This window comes from Maniola jurtina, chromosome 2, assembly GCF_905333055.1.
Source record: "Maniola jurtina chromosome 2, ilManJurt1.1, whole genome shotgun sequence".
Taxonomy (NCBI): Eukaryota; Metazoa; Arthropoda; class Insecta; order Lepidoptera; family Nymphalidae; genus Maniola; species Maniola jurtina.
In genome coordinates, this window is record NC_060030.1 from 3609622 (window position 1) to 3629643 (window position 20022).

At 33.0% G+C, this 20022-nt stretch overlaps 1 protein-coding gene across 3 annotated transcripts in view; it reads left to right on the plus strand.

Annotated features, from left to right (window-relative positions):
• Positions 1-20022, plus strand: part of LOC123869925 — a 206677-nt gene that overhangs the window by 138530 nt on the left and 48125 nt on the right. The gene's annotated exons all lie outside the window — the stretch shown is intronic.

The window sequence follows — 20022 nt, forward strand, 5'->3', positions numbered from 1 at the left end:
AACTTTACTGTGAAAGAAATTCAAAATTTTCTTTATTTTAAAGTTAACAGTCCGTAACACATACTTACTGTACAGTAAATAGATGTTATATTCTATTATATTTTTGTGTAATTGGTAAGACTTGGTTAGAAGAATGCATAAATATGCAGAAGTTCATGACGCACAAGAAATAAATCAATCTGCATAACACAACATGCAAAATGCAGTATGCACCACCTAGCCTTCTGCAACTATACACATGCGAAAAGCAAGTAACTAATAGCACTTCAACTTGCTGCAAAACATAATACTTTCGCTCCAATACCTGCATCCTCAGGACTTGCAATGCATTAAACGAAAATAAGCTTCTTGTTCGTTCCACATCATGACCTTTGCTATGGACATGAGCTAACAGGGCTTCTATTCAACATTAGCCGTCCTCTCCTAGTCTAAAGCTGTCAATATATGCAAATGTGCACAATCTGATGGTCGAGCGCACGTGGGCTAGTTAAGGTAGCTGCCGTGTTTTATTACTGATCTCTTGTGGCGATTCTGCCCACGGCTGGGTTCGTGTTCACAGTTGTTCCTGCATTAGAGGCTTGTCATACTCTAATTTTGCACGCCACGCCTATCGCCTTTCGCATGCACTAATGATCTGTTACTTTGTTGGTGAACCTGGTACTGACATGTGAATGCTGGTGTAATTTACATAGTCGTGTCAATATTTCGAGGCGATATGTTTGGCACGTTTCGACGGTAAATTGACTAAAACACGATGTGTTATTATATTCCACTCTTTAGGATTTTGTTGGAGACTCTAGAGTCTTTGATCAAACAAAACTTGGGACTAGAGCTGTTGGCATCTGAGTTTCCTTTTTGCAAACAAATTAGTGTTTAAAATGGTACGCTAGGTGGGTAACTTCAAAAATGCGGTAGTATATCAATATCAGGCTTAAAGTTTCCGTAGGAACTTAACTAAAATTGGCATTTAGCGTTAAATGTAATTATACCTAGGTTTAAAGTAAGGCTAAGTTTAGCACAATATTATTGTGAAGGTATAAAGAACAAAATCAAAAAATGTCACATAATATACGTAAATGAAGGTAAAATATAAGTAGGTACTTCTGTAATATTTTTATTAACTGCTAATTTTAAGAATTTTTTGCAATTGCTAAAATAACAAATGTATATCAAATCAAAATTAAAACTAGATTACAAAATATAAAAATCAATTTTTTGAAATAATATAAACAAAATCATCAATACATATAAAAAGAAAACTCTTAACTAACTCACTGATTGATTCGTCAACGCCCAGTCCAGTGGAAAGCTGAAATTTTTCACAAAAGCTTCCATTATAATATAGATAAGGATTCAGGCCAGGTCTTTTTAAATTCCCACGGGATAGGGAATAAAGAGGGTTTATATTTTCGCTAAGCGATACTAGTTAAATCTAAAACCTCATCGATTTCACAGCAGCAAAGGATAGTTAGGTTAGATAGGAAGGGATAGCCAAGTTGTAAGCAGATTACTAATTGCTTCTTTTATCTATTAAAATTCACTGACCCGTACATAGTCACGAGAGAACCTTCTTAGATTTCAATAGCCACTTCCGTGACTGCAAGAGGAAGATAACAAATCAGTTAATTACAAAAAGAACAATAGTTTTATTACACTTATGACCTAAAATAAATTAGCATGCTGACCTACAATTGAAATCAGTTTGTGTCATTGTTGCATGATATATCGATCCAATATCGATTATTATTATCGATATCGCTTGTTCTTTTAACAATTGTAGAGTTTATTGTTTGAAATCGCAATCAATCAAAGGTACTGAATTTGAAACATTTGTTTCGTAAAAATAAGAGTATTTCCAGATACCCTAGGTACTTAATATTGTTTGGAAATATTTTTGCCTATGACATAGCCAAAAACTCAGTCGTATATGTAGTACCTAGTGGTAAATTAATGTAGTACGAGAACTATTTGATTAAAATGGCAACTAGTTCTATTTGCTACGTGAAGTAAGACTTGATTTCTTTAAAATCACATACCCGAAAGTTAGTTAGCTAAAGAGATACGATACTCGTTTACGAGTAAATGCCCACCGCGATTTCGTCCACGTGGATTTAGGTTTTCTTAAAATCCCGTGGGAATTTTTTGTTCTTTCGGGATAGAAAAATAAATTATGTTAGTTAGTCCGGGATGCAAACTATTTCTGTGCCAAAATATAGATTATTCCCTCGACTTCGTTCACGTGTATTTTTTTTAAACCCATAGAAACTCTTTGATTTCCCAAGATAAAAAGTAGCTTGTATCTATCTCCGGAATGCAAGATAGCTCTGTAAGTGCACTTCAAAATCAGTCTAACGGATTTTAGATAGATAGACACTTTTCCGAATTTTCCAAAATATTTTTTAATTTAAAATGTCTCTACTTAGTTTTTTTTTTGCGACACTCATGAGCTACCGTTGAGTGACATGAGCACGCATTTGAATAACTTGTACAATAAACCATATACAGCAGTACTTTTAAATTTAGTATTCATGCTTTAAGAATTTTAAGTGGTTTAAGTTCAAGGTAGGCTTAATCTTAAGGACTGACTTGATCAATATCATTTCATTCACTTTACAAAGAACGTGATAGACTTTGCGCAACCCAAAAAAGGTTTCGTTAGACGACAATTATATATTAGAGTCATAGCTGACTTAATGGCTGCAATTGGCATAGCAAAACCACCTGTGGGTGTTATTTTAGGGTAACCTGCAAGGTGAAACGTGATTCAAGCGAAATGCAACCTTTTTCTTATGTTTTCAGAGTTTAAATTTGCTTGATGTTGAATAGTCGTGGTTATATTGTTGATGTTCATCTTTTGATAGGCGATGTGTTAACTGTTACGCACTTCGGCGACCTTTGTGTAATCGTGGTTAGGGAAAGCAATGAATGAGGTAATAAATATTAGATGTGTGTGTGCGAACATAGAGTAACGTAAGTTATACCTATGTGTGAAGTTTTACTTCTAATCAGATTATTATTAGATTATTAGATAATTATTACAATTACAACAAAGAAAGAATAGATACTATTCTTTAGTAGGTCAAATTAGGCGAAAATGATAAGAATATTTTACTTTTTCTATATTGTAGGACATAAATACTATTTCATTTGCAGACTTAATTAGTCTCAAAAATATTAAGAGTCCTTAATATCACGTTACTAATACGCATTTAATCTTTATCCTAATCTTACCCATATCCAACATAGTTCTAATCTGAAGTAACTCAGTATTGTAGGGCTCTATCTTTATAAGGTTCTTTAAAAAAGATTGTCATGTTATCACTTTTAATGATAAGTTCACCTTTGTGCACTTTATTTTTCTATTTGTTAATTTTAAATTTCTGTAACTTTAAAAAAAATATTATATAACTTGACACCAGTGATCAAACTTTTTAGTTCAACGAATTCCTATTAAATTATGGATTAGACTATAAACTTATCTTTTTTTCAAATAAACTTTTACAACGTGCTTTTGAATAATAGTCAAATGAAAGCACTGCACTGGTGCCATTAACTACCTACCATAGAGGTCATAACTCCTAATTTTACGGTCATTCTTACCAGTAATAAGTTTTGGATCTATAAAGCATGTTTTGTAATGGATTTCCGTTTTCACTAAACGGAATAGACGATATTTACGGGTTGGTTAGGATTTAGGGAACATTAAAATTTAATATTACTACGGCAGCAACATTTTATGATTTTTCAATTTGAAACCACTCGTAATTTATCCATTAAGTATTAATAAATTACGCAATCAGTTCCCGCTTCTTTCTAAAATTCAAAACAAATTATTGATAAAATATTTTACATTTCATAGTACCTATAAACGATTTTAACTACATTTTACGCCTTTAGTTTGTATTCAGACTACATAACAGTAGGTACAATATTTTCTAAAAATGTAATTTGTAAAAAAAAAATTCTTCTTACTTTCAAGAATTAAAAAAAAAATTATTTGTATTATTGTAGGAACAGTATTCCATACGATTCTAAATGATATCCATGCAAGTAATTTTACCTCAAGCGATTTTGGTATAGGTAGGTACTACTCAACGGTCAGCTTCTACCATAGGAACATCTAATGTCGAAATGCAGTCATGCAAATACCTTAAATTGGCCAAGTAACCTTTTGCTCGTCTGCAAAAGTCTTTAGCAAGATCAGAAGGTCGCTTGTATTAATTTGTCCCTATAATGTTGTTGCAATATTATTTAGGTAGGCTAATAGGTACCTAAAGGTTAAACTTTACATGAAATTTGTAAATCGATACGGGTTGGTACTTGGTAGTATGTGTGGTTTCGGCAGGAAATTTAACATTGCTTTCTGAAATTTTTTTCGTGAAATTTTGATATTGAGAATTAACAAGTGTAAATTAAAAATTTATAATACCGGGGACAAGTGAAGGTAACAGTAACTAGAAAAGATTTGATAACTTTCAAACGGCTAAACCGATTTTCTTTGATAGCTTAGAACATTCTCGATCAAGCCACCTTTCAAACAAAAAAAAAACAAAATTAAAATCGGTTCATTCGTTTAGGAGCTACGATGCCACAGACAGATACACAGATATACACGTCAAACTTATAACACCCCTCTTTTTGGGTCGGGGGTTAAAAACTGTTGACTATCAAAATGAAATATTATGTAGTAATTTCAATTCAAGTAATTCAATAACACAAACGAATGATAAATTAACAAACCTACAGCAGGTGAGTAAAATACTAAGGAAGTCAAATAAATTAAATAAATTCAAGGGCAATTAATATTAGAGTTTATTTTAGAATTATTGATAATTTTTAGATATTTATTTTAGTGCTTTGAATCATCTATTTTGTAATTATACTTATATTCAGTACTAGACGATGCTCACAAAAAGTCGCGGGCATGACCCTATATTAATTTATAATTAGTTATAAAAAATCCCGTGGATACACTTTGATTTTCTGGGTTAAAAACTAGCCTATGTCCGTACCTACTAAACTTCATCGAAATCTGTTAAGAGTGTTGAACCGGTATGAGCTATTTTTAAGCTATTTTGCCCCCCTATATTTTATTAAACACTGCATTTATGAAAAACATTTATATACTACTTTGTAGAATATTTCCTGTTTTATTAAATTGACAGAAAACATTTTGCAATTTATTCATAGTTTATCTTTTATTGCCAAAAATACCAAAAGACTATTACTGAATTTTGGATTCCGTGTCATCTTTGACGTTCACTACATCAAAAGTTACTTGGTCGATTCTCACAAAGAAATATATTTACCAAAGAAAAGGTCCTGAACTAATAAGATGACAGAACCAAATCTTTCGTTTGGCATTTTTTACATTATAAAAATTCAAACAAAAAAGTCATAATTTCATAAAACTACAGACACATAAAACTGTCATTTAGGTGGGTTATTTATCTTCATTTATAAATAAAACTAAGTACTCATTAAAGAAGAACATATTGGCAATATATACAGAAAAAAAAAACCTAAATTTAATTAATATTTTTTTCCAAAATATAATCTTGAAACACACTACAAAACCGTGCAACGAGCAATAGTAAATTGAACTAGGAAATCAGTACCGGCCGAGGCCTCTCCGAGAACGGACGTAACGCTTGTTTGCTTAGCAATTGTTATCGGATTATTTACGATTTACCTGAAATTGTAGTGCGACTATCACTTCTCAATACTAGGTATTTTTAATACTCGCTATTTTTTCTTAAAGATAGATAAAAACTTTTTGTATGTTTTTAAATTGTGTTTATATGATGCTGTAAGGAATTGCATTCCTAAATCCTGGTGATCCCTCGGGATTTTTAAAGGATCATCCGTTTAGATGTTTTTACGTGGTACAGAAATGCGTTGCATCCCGGGGACGTGCTATTACGGATAGGCTACTTTTGTCCTGGAAAATCAAAAGTTCCCACGGGATTTTTAGAAACCTAAATCCACGCGGGCGAAGCTGCGGGCATCAGCTAGTTAATAAATAAGTATTGCCTCGAGAAAATAGCTGCATTGGTATCTATTGTTCCCTTTCATTGAAAGGGAACAATTTAATTTTCAAAATTTGAAAAGATTGTAAAACGCGATTTCGGTAGAGAATAGATTAATGCCTATCAGAGCAGTGGCATTGATCTATATTTTTAATAATTTCTAAAAATTAAATTTTTAACTGTTTAAATTTTACATGGGTTTCACATTTATTTCAAAAGCTTTTATAAATTTGTTAAACTCAATACTCAAGGTTTCATTATACTGTTTGTGATAAGGAAAACCATGTTTTTTAAATAAACAGAAAGTTGAATTTTGTATAATTAGTTATTGACTAGAATTATAACTTTTCAGAATTAAATATTCTTAAAGGCTTATAGTTTTACAGTTATTACCGGCTGACAATGCTATATGCCAATACCCTTGCTATTTGTCCTAGCCGCTAAATAAAATTTTGATGATTCATCGTCCTTTTATGGCATTAGCGCGGTTTCTTGTATTCCATTATGATTTCTTTTTTTGCATTTGCATAATAGCATTAGTTTATTGTCTTTTACAGCATTAGTACGGTATTTTGTATTTAGATTTTGGTTGTATACATTGTACACTCTAGCATAACACCTGAAACAATAGGATAATTACTATCATTTGCACGTGGTCATCCCTCGTGGATCTTTATGATGGTTTTATTTTTGAATAAAACAATTCTTTATCCAACTAAGGGAGGACTGAGTTTTCGGCAGCTATGTATAGTACGTGACAGGTCGAGATGGCAATCGAGGTATGAGGCGGGGGACGTCCTGCACACCCGCACGTCACCCGCGCTATCCCGCACCGGATTAGCCCAGGGATTGTGTAGGTGTGCGGGGCGTCCCCACCTTGATTGCCATCACAACCTGTCACGTGTTGTGTTGCGTGTTTGTTTGTTTATCGACTCATCAATTCACTTATTACTGCCAAACTGCACATTAAATTGATAAATGAGATCTCTCTTTAGCTTAGCTTTACCATTCCGTATGTTAGAGGCTATATTGGCATATGTCATAAAAGAACTTATCATAATCAAAACGAATGTAAGAGATATAACCTACAAAACCCAAAAAGTATATCGAAATTGGTATTGCCTACACATGACATGAAAAAGAAATGTTCTTTCGAAAGAAATTCTTGATATACATCAAGAAAAAATAAACTTGAAATATCAAATCATAGCAGTTACTATGAAAATTTCGAATACATGTATATAATGATTTATACATATTCAAATATAATCGGTGTATCAATATATCGGTGTATAATCATAATATGCGGTGAAGTCTTTAAAAGTAGTTGGTGGGTTTTCGTACTTTCAGTTTTGAACTTTATCTTATTTTGTTTTTGTATCCCTAGCTGACTCGCGTAGCAGTGCACTTATTTTTGATGAATAAATACCTACTCAAGTGTAACATCTGCATTTTTGTACCTGTTAATCCCTTTCATTGTACTGTCCATTGTTTTGCGCTTACGGTAAGTACGATTTAGTACTAACAATAAAATTTGAAAAGATTGTAAAGGACCATAAATAAGAAAAATTGCTCAATGTCTTTATGAGTATTAGTAGCATTGCATTATATTTTTGATAATATTGCAAATGAAATATTTAAGACTGTTTAAATTTTAGACGGATTTCACATTTATTTTACCAGCCTTTATAAATATATATGTGAAAATTAATATAGTAGGTGTAATTATTTATACTGTGCATGATAAAGGAACCATATTTTCGTAAATATGTATAAGAAAAGTTGAATTTTGTATAATTTCTTGACTCTCTTATACTTACACAAGTATATAAAAGATTAGTATTAAGTACTGACTACAATTATAAGTTTTATTCACTCGTACTTAATCTATAAAGACAATACACTGTTTTAAAAAACATCACTGTTTTAAAAAAAACGACAAACTAACACCACATACTTAAAAATATTGAAAAAATAATCCGTTTGAAAATCGTCTAGGATCAAAACGGTTTGTTATAAACTAAACTGAACTCGGTACGTCCGTTCACGGAAACAAACAAAGAACCTAGGGTAAATACCTAAACTTGCCAACCAGGCTCATGCGTTAACGCTCTTAAGCAAATAGACCGTACAAAGGTAATGGACAGACAGATACACTTACGCATTTATAATATAGTATGGATTAATCACCTCCATAGTTCATGCACAATCAGTGCGTTGATGTGAGCTCGTCATTGATTTTAGAAGTGAGGAGCTCGTTGATGTCTTTTATATTGAAATGATTTTGTTATTGTTGATAAATCATGGTTTTTTTACATAACTAAAAAATATAAGATTGGGATATAAGACGCAAATTTTTTCTTACTTACCCAAGCAAATACATACTTATATTTTTTTATAAAAATAGCAACCAAATGAGCATGCGGGAGGAACTGCCAATGCGTTGCTGGAATTTTAGGAATTTGTTGATAACCCCATGTCGAAATCTAGTGGGTACTCCGCTGGTCCATGAAAAGGTAACATACAGACAGAGATACCTTCGCATGTGTAATATTATCATGGATTTTATACAAAAGACAATAGAGCCAATCAGGTTAGAGAACATTCCATTCACAAAACTAGAATTCGCGTGATTATAGTTCATACTGTTGTTATACCGCTATGAAATAATCGTTTAATGGCTCGTTAACCTTAATTATCCTACCAACTACCAACCTTGCGATAATAAATTGCCAAACAAAACAAATAGAGCTTTCGTAATTGTTGTATATGTGGATATGTAGCGAATATAGGTGCGGGCTGCGTCCCGCGTACTCGCCTATTGCTTGCCTGGTACCTATATTAAAACAGTGTGCAACTAGCCGGCTTGAGTTACTGACGTGTACAGCACGCCCTCCCACCACCCGAAATACTTAACAGTAATATTAAATTAGTGGGTCTCTACTTGTTTTTGGGGTTCTGTACCCGAAGGGTGCCAACGGTACCTTATTACCTAGTCAAGCCTCTGCTACCCGTCCGTCTGTCTGTTTGCTCTTCAGCCGTCAGCGGGTTATATTTCATGAACTGTAATCGGTAGAGAATTGAAATTTTCACAGATTCACAGATTTCCATTTCCTCTATAACAACAAATGTTTAAAAAAAAAATGGCGCCCAATATGCCGTCCATGTACCTAACGGTACACAGTGGCTTGTGCGAAGGTACGGAATCCTTCCTTTGCGAGTCCGACTCGCGCTTTTTATAAGTATGACTGTGTTGGCGCATCGTTAAGATTAATTTATTGAATACCAAGTTTTAGCTACCGTAATTGTTTTGCGAATGATTTCTAAACTTATACAATTTATGTGGTTATTTCGGAAGAAAAATCTTTTAAAAATACGTGACTTTGTAGAGGACAGGGCAGATAAAGACAAAAAATATTAACGAAAATAATAATAAAACTTTCCTTAAAATGCCTTATAATAATTAGCCACTATAGTGCATAGCTCAATCATCACTAATTTGAACTAAAATCTGATCAAATCAACGATTTCTACATATGTAATACAATAAATACGCACAAGACGGGTCATTTGAACAAAAAAATCGCGGGCTGCAACTTGTTTTTGCTCACAACTTCATATCTAGTGTCATGCTAATTTTAACAGCTTCATAGTTGATGTTTGTTGTTATAGCTCTTCTGTAGATACTAGTTGAGTTCAATGGATCTAAAAAAAATAGATGATTACCATACAAACAAAACATGGCTCCTGAATTATATTATTATTCTAAAATGACTCAATTACATACCAGCTACTAAAAACAAAAGATTTTATCATTTGAATTGCACGGAAGATCGGCTATGTAAGATACCTACAAGGCGAATCAGATCTAATTCGGAGATAATTGGACAAAAACGTCAATAGGCTAATCATAAATATTATCATCATTAGGTTCTAAGTGCTATCTTGACAACTTAATTAGATTATTTTTTTATGCATGTCAGAATTACGCTTAACTGTGATCTTACGAGTAGTTTGTATCCGAAGTAAGGGCGCCTGTCTACTGAAGTGGTTCGGAACGGAGCGGAGATGTGTACCTACAGCTGACCAATCAGATTACACAGAGATAAAGTAATGAATTGTCGTGTTATCTCTCTTATTGGTTAACTAAGCACATCTACACTCCGAGGCACGTTAAACTAAGGAATTAAAAACTCAATAATGACCATTATTTAAATTAGTCGCTTACCTTTCAACTCTCTAAAAAAAGACCTTGACTTTTGCCTATCCCATAACTCGTAAAAAACAATGAATGTCTTCATCTTTTATTTTAATTCAAATAAGAAATAATAACTATTATTATATTATAATACACGTATTAAAATAATATTGCCATTTAAATTGATAAAATTTGATGTAAGATAAAGCAGTTGACGATTTCCCTGGCACAGAGGTTAGTGGCTATGGTATCATAAGTGGAAGGCCTTGGGTTCGATTGATGACAGGGGCAATTCTTAAATTTACAGTATTTAGTTGGCTCTGATCTGGCCTTGTGAGAAGCTATGACAGTGGCTAGCAAGTGGAATTAACAAAAATAATTAGAAATAACCAAAAATTTAAAATGAAACATTTCATTATATCCCGTGGAAACTCTAAAAATTTTCTATCTGCGAAAGTCAAAATAGGTTTAACCATTTCAAAGATTAATATAATTAGACGTGTTAATAGTACCTACTACTATTTTAAAAGTACGTATATATTAATAGATATGCATTTCAAATTTTAAAAGTAATAATTTTTAACTTATTATTAACTTTATCCTTACCTAGTTAAATTTTTTTGAAAATTGCCCGGACAAACACGCAATGAGACGGCCAAAAGTTAGATCTCAGGACTTTAATAAAACGTGTATATTCCATAAAATTATATAATATTCTCTATGAGCCCATTTGGATGATTATGAGAAATTGCGGAAGCTCAATTTTTTATTTGTTTCTATATATAGTATCGCACATAAGAATGTTAATATGACAAAAATGTCGTGACGAGCACATCCTGTTGTCGGGCGTATATCAATGGTTCAGTAGGTGTGGCGAAGGTCGCCGGGTTCGATTCTGCGTGAACACAGACGCATTGTTCACTCGGAATTGAATTAAACAAATGGCTTAATGGCGACAGATAATATATACAGTTAATAAAAGTGTAGAACTGTCTGTCTGTATCTTGAAATATGGATAGTCTTTTATTTACACGAGTGCTCAAAAAAAGGAGTAATGTTTTCAGGGTTTACGTATGTATGCATGTGAGTTTCTTTATTCCACCATAATTCATAAATACCTGAACAGTATTGGATGTATGAGATATCGTTAGAATGTCGTGACACTGGTTATTTTTTAGAAAAAAAAAATCAGTAGGTACGCCAAGAAAATCGTCGTCGTTTTTTATTTGATAGCAATAAATAAAAAAGATAAATATTCATCTGGAATGTGTTAAAGATGCAAATGCATTGTTTTTCTAATGAATAAATATGTTTTAAATGTCGAAATTCCATTAAATTAAGTTTATATAAATAACATTCTTAATTTTATCACAGGCATTTTTGTTGTCTTATTTGTTTTACGCGTTGTCAGCACGGGAAACGCCGTTGCACATCGCGTTGTAATTGACCTGTAATGTGGCCGGAACATAATAGATATAATATGTATATATGTACTCTTATTTAAATAGCAATATAGATAAAAAAGCTATACTTTAGTAAACACCTGTCGAGGATTAGATTTTCACTTTCTCTAAAGCGAAAGTAAGAAATTCTTATGTTAACAAACACCGTGGTAGGTATGTTTTAAAAGGTGTTAATTCAATTCACATACATATTATGTACCTTAACAATAGAAAGCGAATTCCAATTCTTAATATAATGTGTTCAATCTATGTCTTGCAAAGTTCCTACTGGGACGCTGAAGTTGGTAAACTTTAGTAAAAAAAAAATTATGTCCAGTCTACCTATAATGTGCCATGAAGCAAGTAAATAGTTCATAGAAAATTGGATGATGGAAGAGGCAGGCTCCACGCTCCACCTTAGAGTGTTACATCTTAAGGCGCATTTGCAATAGGCAAATCACGTCTTAAAAGATCTCTTAGAACATTAAGTTATTCTTCCTAATTCCTAGTTTAGTTTCACTGAACAATCATTTTATTTAGAAGACGCAGACGAATTCGCAGGTATAACATAGTGAGATCTAAAATCCAAGTATCAACATTTACATGTCACCCTGCGTGATGTAAAGGTGGATTTACACTTGCACATTAGCACTGTTTGTGTGGTCCATTGTCGTTGCGTGAGATATGGGCAATGAGTGTACTCTAAGAGGGTGAGATTTAAAGAGCGGTCAGCGAGGCACAAACTGAAACATTTAAAGTTTTATTTAGATTTAGATTTAGATCTAAAAACATACAGGAATCGATTTCATATTTTTCCTGTGTTTTTTTTAAATTTCATAGTATCTTATGTAGGTAAGAAGTTAATCATGTAAAGAAATCCAAGTTTCATATATAAAGAGTTAAGTTTCCAATTTCCGATTTAATTTCAAGTTTATTATTCTTATTATTCTTCAATTTTTTTTTTAATCTTGTACAAAATTGAAAGTAAATTATTATTCAATTAATAACTGTTTACAAAACGGGATTGAAAAAATTAGTTTTTTTGTCATTTTTAGTTTAAAACTGTTCTGTTAATAAAAAGAAGTTTGATTAAAAACCAAATGTTCATTATTATTGGAACTTTTCTCTTAAATTTAACACGCATATTATTTAGAGTAGATATAGGTAAATAAGGTGTTTATTAGTTTCTTATTTCACCTCACTGATCATTTTGAAATTTTCACCCTGTAGGTATATGGGACGGGCAGGAGTGGTGCGGCCCCCGCGTATGGCTTACTTATGTCAGCCTCTCGAATCAATGACTGCAATACATCATTCTGATGGCGACTCTTATACGCATATCTAGGATCAAGAGTTACAATTGAAAATTTAGATTAAAATACATTATTCCCTATGGTTAGTTTTTACATGTTTTTATTTGTTTTACATGTATGTAAATTGTAGATTTACATGTATTAAATGTAGAGTTTTGTTACGAATACAATTCTATTCTATTTGAAGCGCTCTTTATGAACAACCGACCCAAAAAGAGGGGTGTTATAAGTTTGACGTGTGTATCTGTGTATCTGTCTGTGGCATCGTAGCTCCTAAACTAATGAACCGGTTTTCATTTAGTTTTTTTTTGTTTGAAAGGTGGCTTGATCTAGAGTGTTCTTAGCTATAATCCAAGAAAATCGGTTCAGCCGTTTGAAAGTTATCAGCTCTTTTATAGTTTTCTTATACAGTGGAGTCAATAAAGCAGTAAAATAGCCAATCTTAGGAAGTCCTCAGAAACTACTCCGATTTTGATGATTTTTTTTAAATTATAGTTTTTTTTTATATATATTATTTAAAATCAGAAACGTTTTGAAGCGGGGAAATAACTTTTAATATTTTTTAATCCATATGTATGATATTTATACATGAAGTCGAGTAAAACCTTACCTTCTCTTTGAAAGGTTGTAGAGGAGGTCAAATACTATCAAATGACCTCTTATCACCTATGGGCAAAAAGGGCCCGTTTTTGAGTTATTGATCGTTTTCAGAAAAAATACTATTATATTATATAAGAATCCTATAAGGGTTCCGTTTTTTCTTTTGAGATACAGAACCCTAAAAAATTAAGGTTTCGGGTCTAGAGGTATAAGCTAAATACCTAACTATTTAGGTAGGGAGATACCTATTAATATGAAGAGTTACAACAAAAATATGCTAATTGCGATTCATTAACAGTCAAATAAAAAATATCAAACTCATAATTTTCCACAGGTTATCTTATTTATTGCTAACAATAAAATACAATTTTATGTATTCTTTCATAATATTATCAGAAGAATGAACAAATCTATTTGATATTTGAAATTTATTGAGATTTATTTACCATTTATAAAGATGATTAATTAACGTGACCTGGTGTTTTTTTCTAATACACCCTTGACGAATTGCAGAGGGCATTTATAATAGTTGGACTTTATAAAAACTAGCAATCTGTATACCTTTATGGATACTAGAATCTGGTTACAGACAGGAAAAAAGCTATAAGCAAATATCTTTTTTTTTATAAAGAATAATGCTAAGGCAATGTCATTCAATGTCACAATTAATATGATTACTACTTCTGCCCCTGATTTCGTCCGCGTGTGATTTCAGTTTTTCCATAAGCCTAAGACATTTTTCCGTTGTATCAGGTGTCCCGTTCGAATTTTAATTTTATTTATTAGTATAGATAACACCATTTGAAATGCTAAAATAGCTATTCGAAATGGTTTTACAGTAAAAGGTAAAAGAAAGGCAGTATTTTTAACGTGATATTGACACAGAAGTTAAATAGAGCGTTTGTAATAACAAATACAAGGGAATAATGAAAAGAAAAGAAAGTAAGTGGACAGTGATGCGCGCTAAATCGATTTTATGTCGGTAAAAATCAATTTATATCGAATATCGATTAAATCAAATCATGAGTTTAATAAGTCAAGTTTATTATGAAAAATTTGAATTGTCAATTTTTCTATTTACAAGTGATTTTAAGCTAAAACATAAATTTAAAAAAAAAAAAATAGCTGTCATTCTCACGCGGTGCGTTGCTCCGTTGCGGCGTGATTGAAGGAAAAACCAGCAAACAAACACACTTTTGCATTTATAATATGGATATTTATATTGACTTCTCAGTTTTTGGACAAATCATTTTAATTTTTTTTCATTCACATCGACAGAATGCACCAAAATGCTCTGGTAGATGCTAAATTTTTAGAATCAATAATAACCAAACTCATTTTGATATTGCAAAAATTCGCCTTGAATTTACCAATATCGATAAAAGCTCTTACAAATCCCAATACAATGGAACACTTTAGACGCTCTTTGATCTTCAATCGACCCAATTCTAAGGCAAGGTGACAGCTGCGCATCCGACAGTCACGAGCCTTGGCACAAAATATCGACGTCACGGATCACATCACTAGCCCTATTGTCTTATCGACCTACAAGTTACCGTTTGTTTAACATGCACTATGGTGGAAAATCAAGGGTACTTATGGAGATTGGTATTTACTATTTAGCCACGTCTAAAGTATTTCGATATTTAATTTATCAACTAGCGATCGTCCGTGGATAAAAAATCTGGCCTTATTATTTGTCGAACTTAGTGGTCTGTGTTTGTCTATTAATATAAAGGAAACGTTTATGCAAAATTTCAGGTTACAAGTTCCAAGAGTTTAGTCTGGGCGTTGTGATGAGTCAATTATTGAGTGAATCAGCTAGCTTAAACTTACTTTAACTAAAAAAGTTTAAATTCATCCATCAATGTTAGAAAAATATCTCTATTAAAAACGTTTAAGTACTTAACTTAGATCGCAAGTAATTAATTTCATTCATTCGTTCCCCATTGAAAATAATTTTTGGTTTAGGGTTAAAGAACTCAAGAATATTGCAGCCTCAAATAATACATTTAATCCATATTTAGGAGCTTATAATTTATCATTTTCTGTCTGTTCATCACATCTTAATTACGGCTCAGCGGTCGCGGGAATTTATTTAAATCTGTTGAATTTTAGGTACAAAATGAAAATAATATTTCAGAACCTCATATTCATTCATTTCTACCAGTATAGGAAAATCATTTTTTACAATAATAATAATTAAACAATATAAAAAATCTGGCTGTAATAACAAATGCCCGTCGCACGGAAACCTTGGGGATTCATTAGCTAGGCGGTACTCGGTAGGCCTCACAAAGAGTGACCTAAACTGAACTTTAGGTTTGTCCAACAATCCGCCTATACAAAATGCTAGTTATTTATAGTGTATTGTAATCCGTTAATTAGTGTTAAACCATGAGCCGCTCTTACAAGGACAAAATACTATTATCTTTAGCTAAATAACTGTTCAAAAGTATGTACGAGTATGTATGAACGTAATCTTTTTATTGCTATCGAGCTGGACAAAAAACTTGGCAAACCTTTAACCTCTTGCACCGTATGAAATCTGGAAACAAATACACGTATACTTTTTTTAATGCAAGATAAGAAAGATTGTGCTTAATTATAATGCCCGCAGCTTCCCGCGTGTATTGGTCAGATCCCTGCAGCATCAGGATTGAGAAGCTGGAATCCAACTTATGGAACAAAGTCATAAAGTTCATCTATCGATTAAAAAAAATACGCAAATCGGTTCAGAAATCTCGGAGATATCAGTGTACATAAGTAGACAAACACAACTCCTCCATTTTTTAATGTCGGTTAAAAAGTAGCCTATGTTAATCCTTGGTTAATCTTCTACTTGTCTGTGAAAGTCCCGTCAAAATAGGTTCAGCCATTCCGATGATTAGCCCGTTCAAACAGACAGACACTTCAGTTTTATTTATTAGTATAGATGAAAAGCAATGATGATGTCTAGTTTGGAATGCATATTCTGTATCGATATTGGAATGTATCTGGTCATATCTTGTGATATGGATCCCCGACCAGCGATAAAATATTTTTATAAACTATCCATCGGTCGGAAGTTAGTTGTATGTTTGAGGCTTTCGGTGTACAAATAGTCGATTAGTGTTGATTAATGACATTATCATCCACACTTGCAATCAGTCAAACAGTCCAAGGAAACAATAATATTATCAAGTGTCAACGATCTGTAAACCGCTTCCTTCACGTGATTGTATGAATCGTTCGAGTAAACCCAGTGCCGACTGCCGACTACCGACCAATCGGCTTTTACTTTCGACGAACGCTTCCGCAAACGAAAGTGCTTTCCAACGTCTAATCGATTACATTTATCGATAAAATTATATTATTACTGATGATTTAAGATTTGAAAAATCCCGTGGGAACTCTTTGATTTTCTGGTATAAAAAGTAGCCTTTGTCATAGCGAAATTTTTTAAATATATACCTTCAAAAATTACATCGATCTATTAGGTATTCGTTGCAACATGATTGAATGACAAATCAATAAACATTTTATTACAACTTTATACATTATACAAACATTATATTTAGGTATGAGCAGTGATAGCGTTTTGGTTGGTTATAACCAGCGATAGTTATAATGCTGTACACTAAGATACTAATGCAAGATCAGTCAGTTCTGTGAGGAGATATGTATACAACTGATTAGGCTAAATGTCCCATTTGTGCCTACTTAGCTAATTTACTAAAATTGAAATGTCCATATTTAGGTCTTTATTAAGTGCTGTAAGCAGCATGGATTTTAGTACAAATGTATGTCATTAATTAGATAAAATCATTGAAATTATCAAGTTGGCCATGAATATGCATATTTTTGTAAAATAGGATTATACCTTATATGTGATTGTTCATGCTTAGACTTAAAACAGGAAATATTTTAAATTTTTATGAGGTAATACATAATTAAGAAGGCTATTAAGTATATTATTTTGATCGATCCTATATAATATTATGTTACTATTAACATTGTTAAAATAGAATAAGTACCTACTTAATGCTTTAAACTAAAACTCTATGCTTTTGTCATTTAAATTAATTTATTGAAAAAAAAATGTACTTAGTTGTTTATTGCCTAACTTAATACATGAAAGTGACTAAAGAAAGGTGACTGACTGACTGATCTATCATCGCACAGCTCAAACTGCTGGACGGATTGAGCCGTACAGCTATTGTTATGTAGAAATCAAAATTTTGAAAATTTAACCCCTAAGGGCGTAAAATAGGGGTTTGAAATTTATGTAGTTCACGCGGATGAAGTTGCGGGCATAAGCTAGTTTAATTATAGTTTTAATCGAGGTATCGATAATTTTTATTCACTGCACTAATGTCCCGTCACAACGACACTAGCAACTTTCTTTAATAATAAACAACATGTATGAGGAAGATTAAAATTAAATAAAGGTAAAATTAGTCATTTAACAGCTGGAAAAATAAGAAATGTTGATAATAATTGAATTCAAGGCTTGTTCTTGTAATGTAGGTAAAGATAATAATGTAGTTTGCAAATCTTTATAGTTATCTATATATTCCAGCTAAATCTTACAGATTACTACTATTGGAGAATTTTAATCAACTTTAAATAAAAGAGTGTAGTAGGTACAACATTGTATTGTGATAGGTAGCTCGTTTTTTTAACCCATTTTTCGTTGGTTTACAAACTTTTTATAGTTGGCCTCTCCTGACTTCAACATTGTAAAAAGTTGTACCTATTATTCGGTAGTTCTTTGAAGCTCTATGATTAATCTTACGAAGAAATGGAAAACAATTTTCATTACTGTTAACTGAAACAATGATGGGGTGAATGTCGCAAATTCGCCATGCGTTCAAGCGAATATCCGTTCTTCTAGGTACCTTGAACTTGACAAAGGTTCACCATGGCGAACTTTTTCCATTGTTTTCATTGTTAAACCAAAAGTGACATTTAGAGGGTAATGATTGGTATTCTTTGTCGCAGTGATGGGTAAAGTGGTGGAAAATAATAATGATTTTCTTTTTACCTAAAGATGCGTACTGATCAGTGGAGTGATTCGCTAACTCGGTGTCTAACACTAAATGATAGTCACATTTGGCATTGGTTGGTTCTACATTACTGCTTCACTGAGTGATTTCATAATAGTTTTCAATGGATTAAAAATAAATGTCGAATGAACTCGGTGGCTATCACTAAGTGTTAGACACTGAGTTAGCAAATCAGTAGGCAGAAGTATTCGTTTGTTATGGAAGAGGTCAGAATCCAGTCAAATGGATGCCCGACTTGGGGTTCCGAATTTGACCTTTTCGTGTCCTCCATGCATCGGAGAGCACGTTGTGCCATTCGGTATATCATCATCATCAATCCATCGCTGGCTCACTACTGAGCACGACTCTTCCCTGAGAATGAAAAGAAGCGAGAATTGGCAGACTTCACACATCTTCGAGAACTCTCAGGCATGCAGGTTTCCACACGATGTTTTCCTTCACTGTCAAAGCAAGTGATATTTAGAGGTGCATGCCTGGGATGGGACCCCTGATCCGCCGACTAAGCTAATCACTAGGCTATCACCGGTTTTGCGTAGGTAAACATAAAAAGATTAAATAAAATTGGCTAAAAAATAACTGTCTTTAAATAGAACTGTAGGTAATTCAATTTGTACATAACACGGAAATCAATGTCTGCAATTATATTTCTGTATCCGAGAAAAAATCGGTTGTCCTCAAAATGATAAAAGTGTGAGGTGAATTGCATGTCGACTACTTCCTCGGTTCGCCACAATATCCGAAGCGTGTCATTACATTCTGTTCCTAGGACGTTACGCTGTTAATACCAGTCTTCCTTGATATAATCTATGTTTTTCTTAAAGGTAGACTTTGAGCTATGCGATCACAATTCACGACACGCGACACAAATGTCGCGCGATCGACTGGTGGGTTATAGTTGAGAATCGCTCACCTAAAATAACCTAAAATACACCTAAAAAAGAATCAAAAGCTTATTTTGCTATAATCCACTAGAAAAGGCAAATCTGTATGGTACAGCATGCGACATGCACCACCTGCCCTCCCACTGCTAAGCATGCAGGAAAAGCCAGCGACGAAGCAATCCCCACCACGCAACACCACACAAACACAAAACACTCGACGCACGTTTCGCTCTGACACCGGAGCATCCTCAGGAGATGTAGACCATACAATGCACAATTGCAAAGTGATAACCATCCCAAGGTGCCAAAGGTATCTTTGACCAATATAGAGTCCATAAACTTTTCATGGTCCTACCATGAAAATTTTCGGTGAAAATTCGGGGCTGCCAAGATCTGCGGTAGCAACCCACATAGGACATGAAGTATACTTGAGACTAGCAATAATAAATAATAATTGTTCGTGACTTTATTCGCATGGATTTAGGTCTTCACAATATTCCTTGGGAATCCT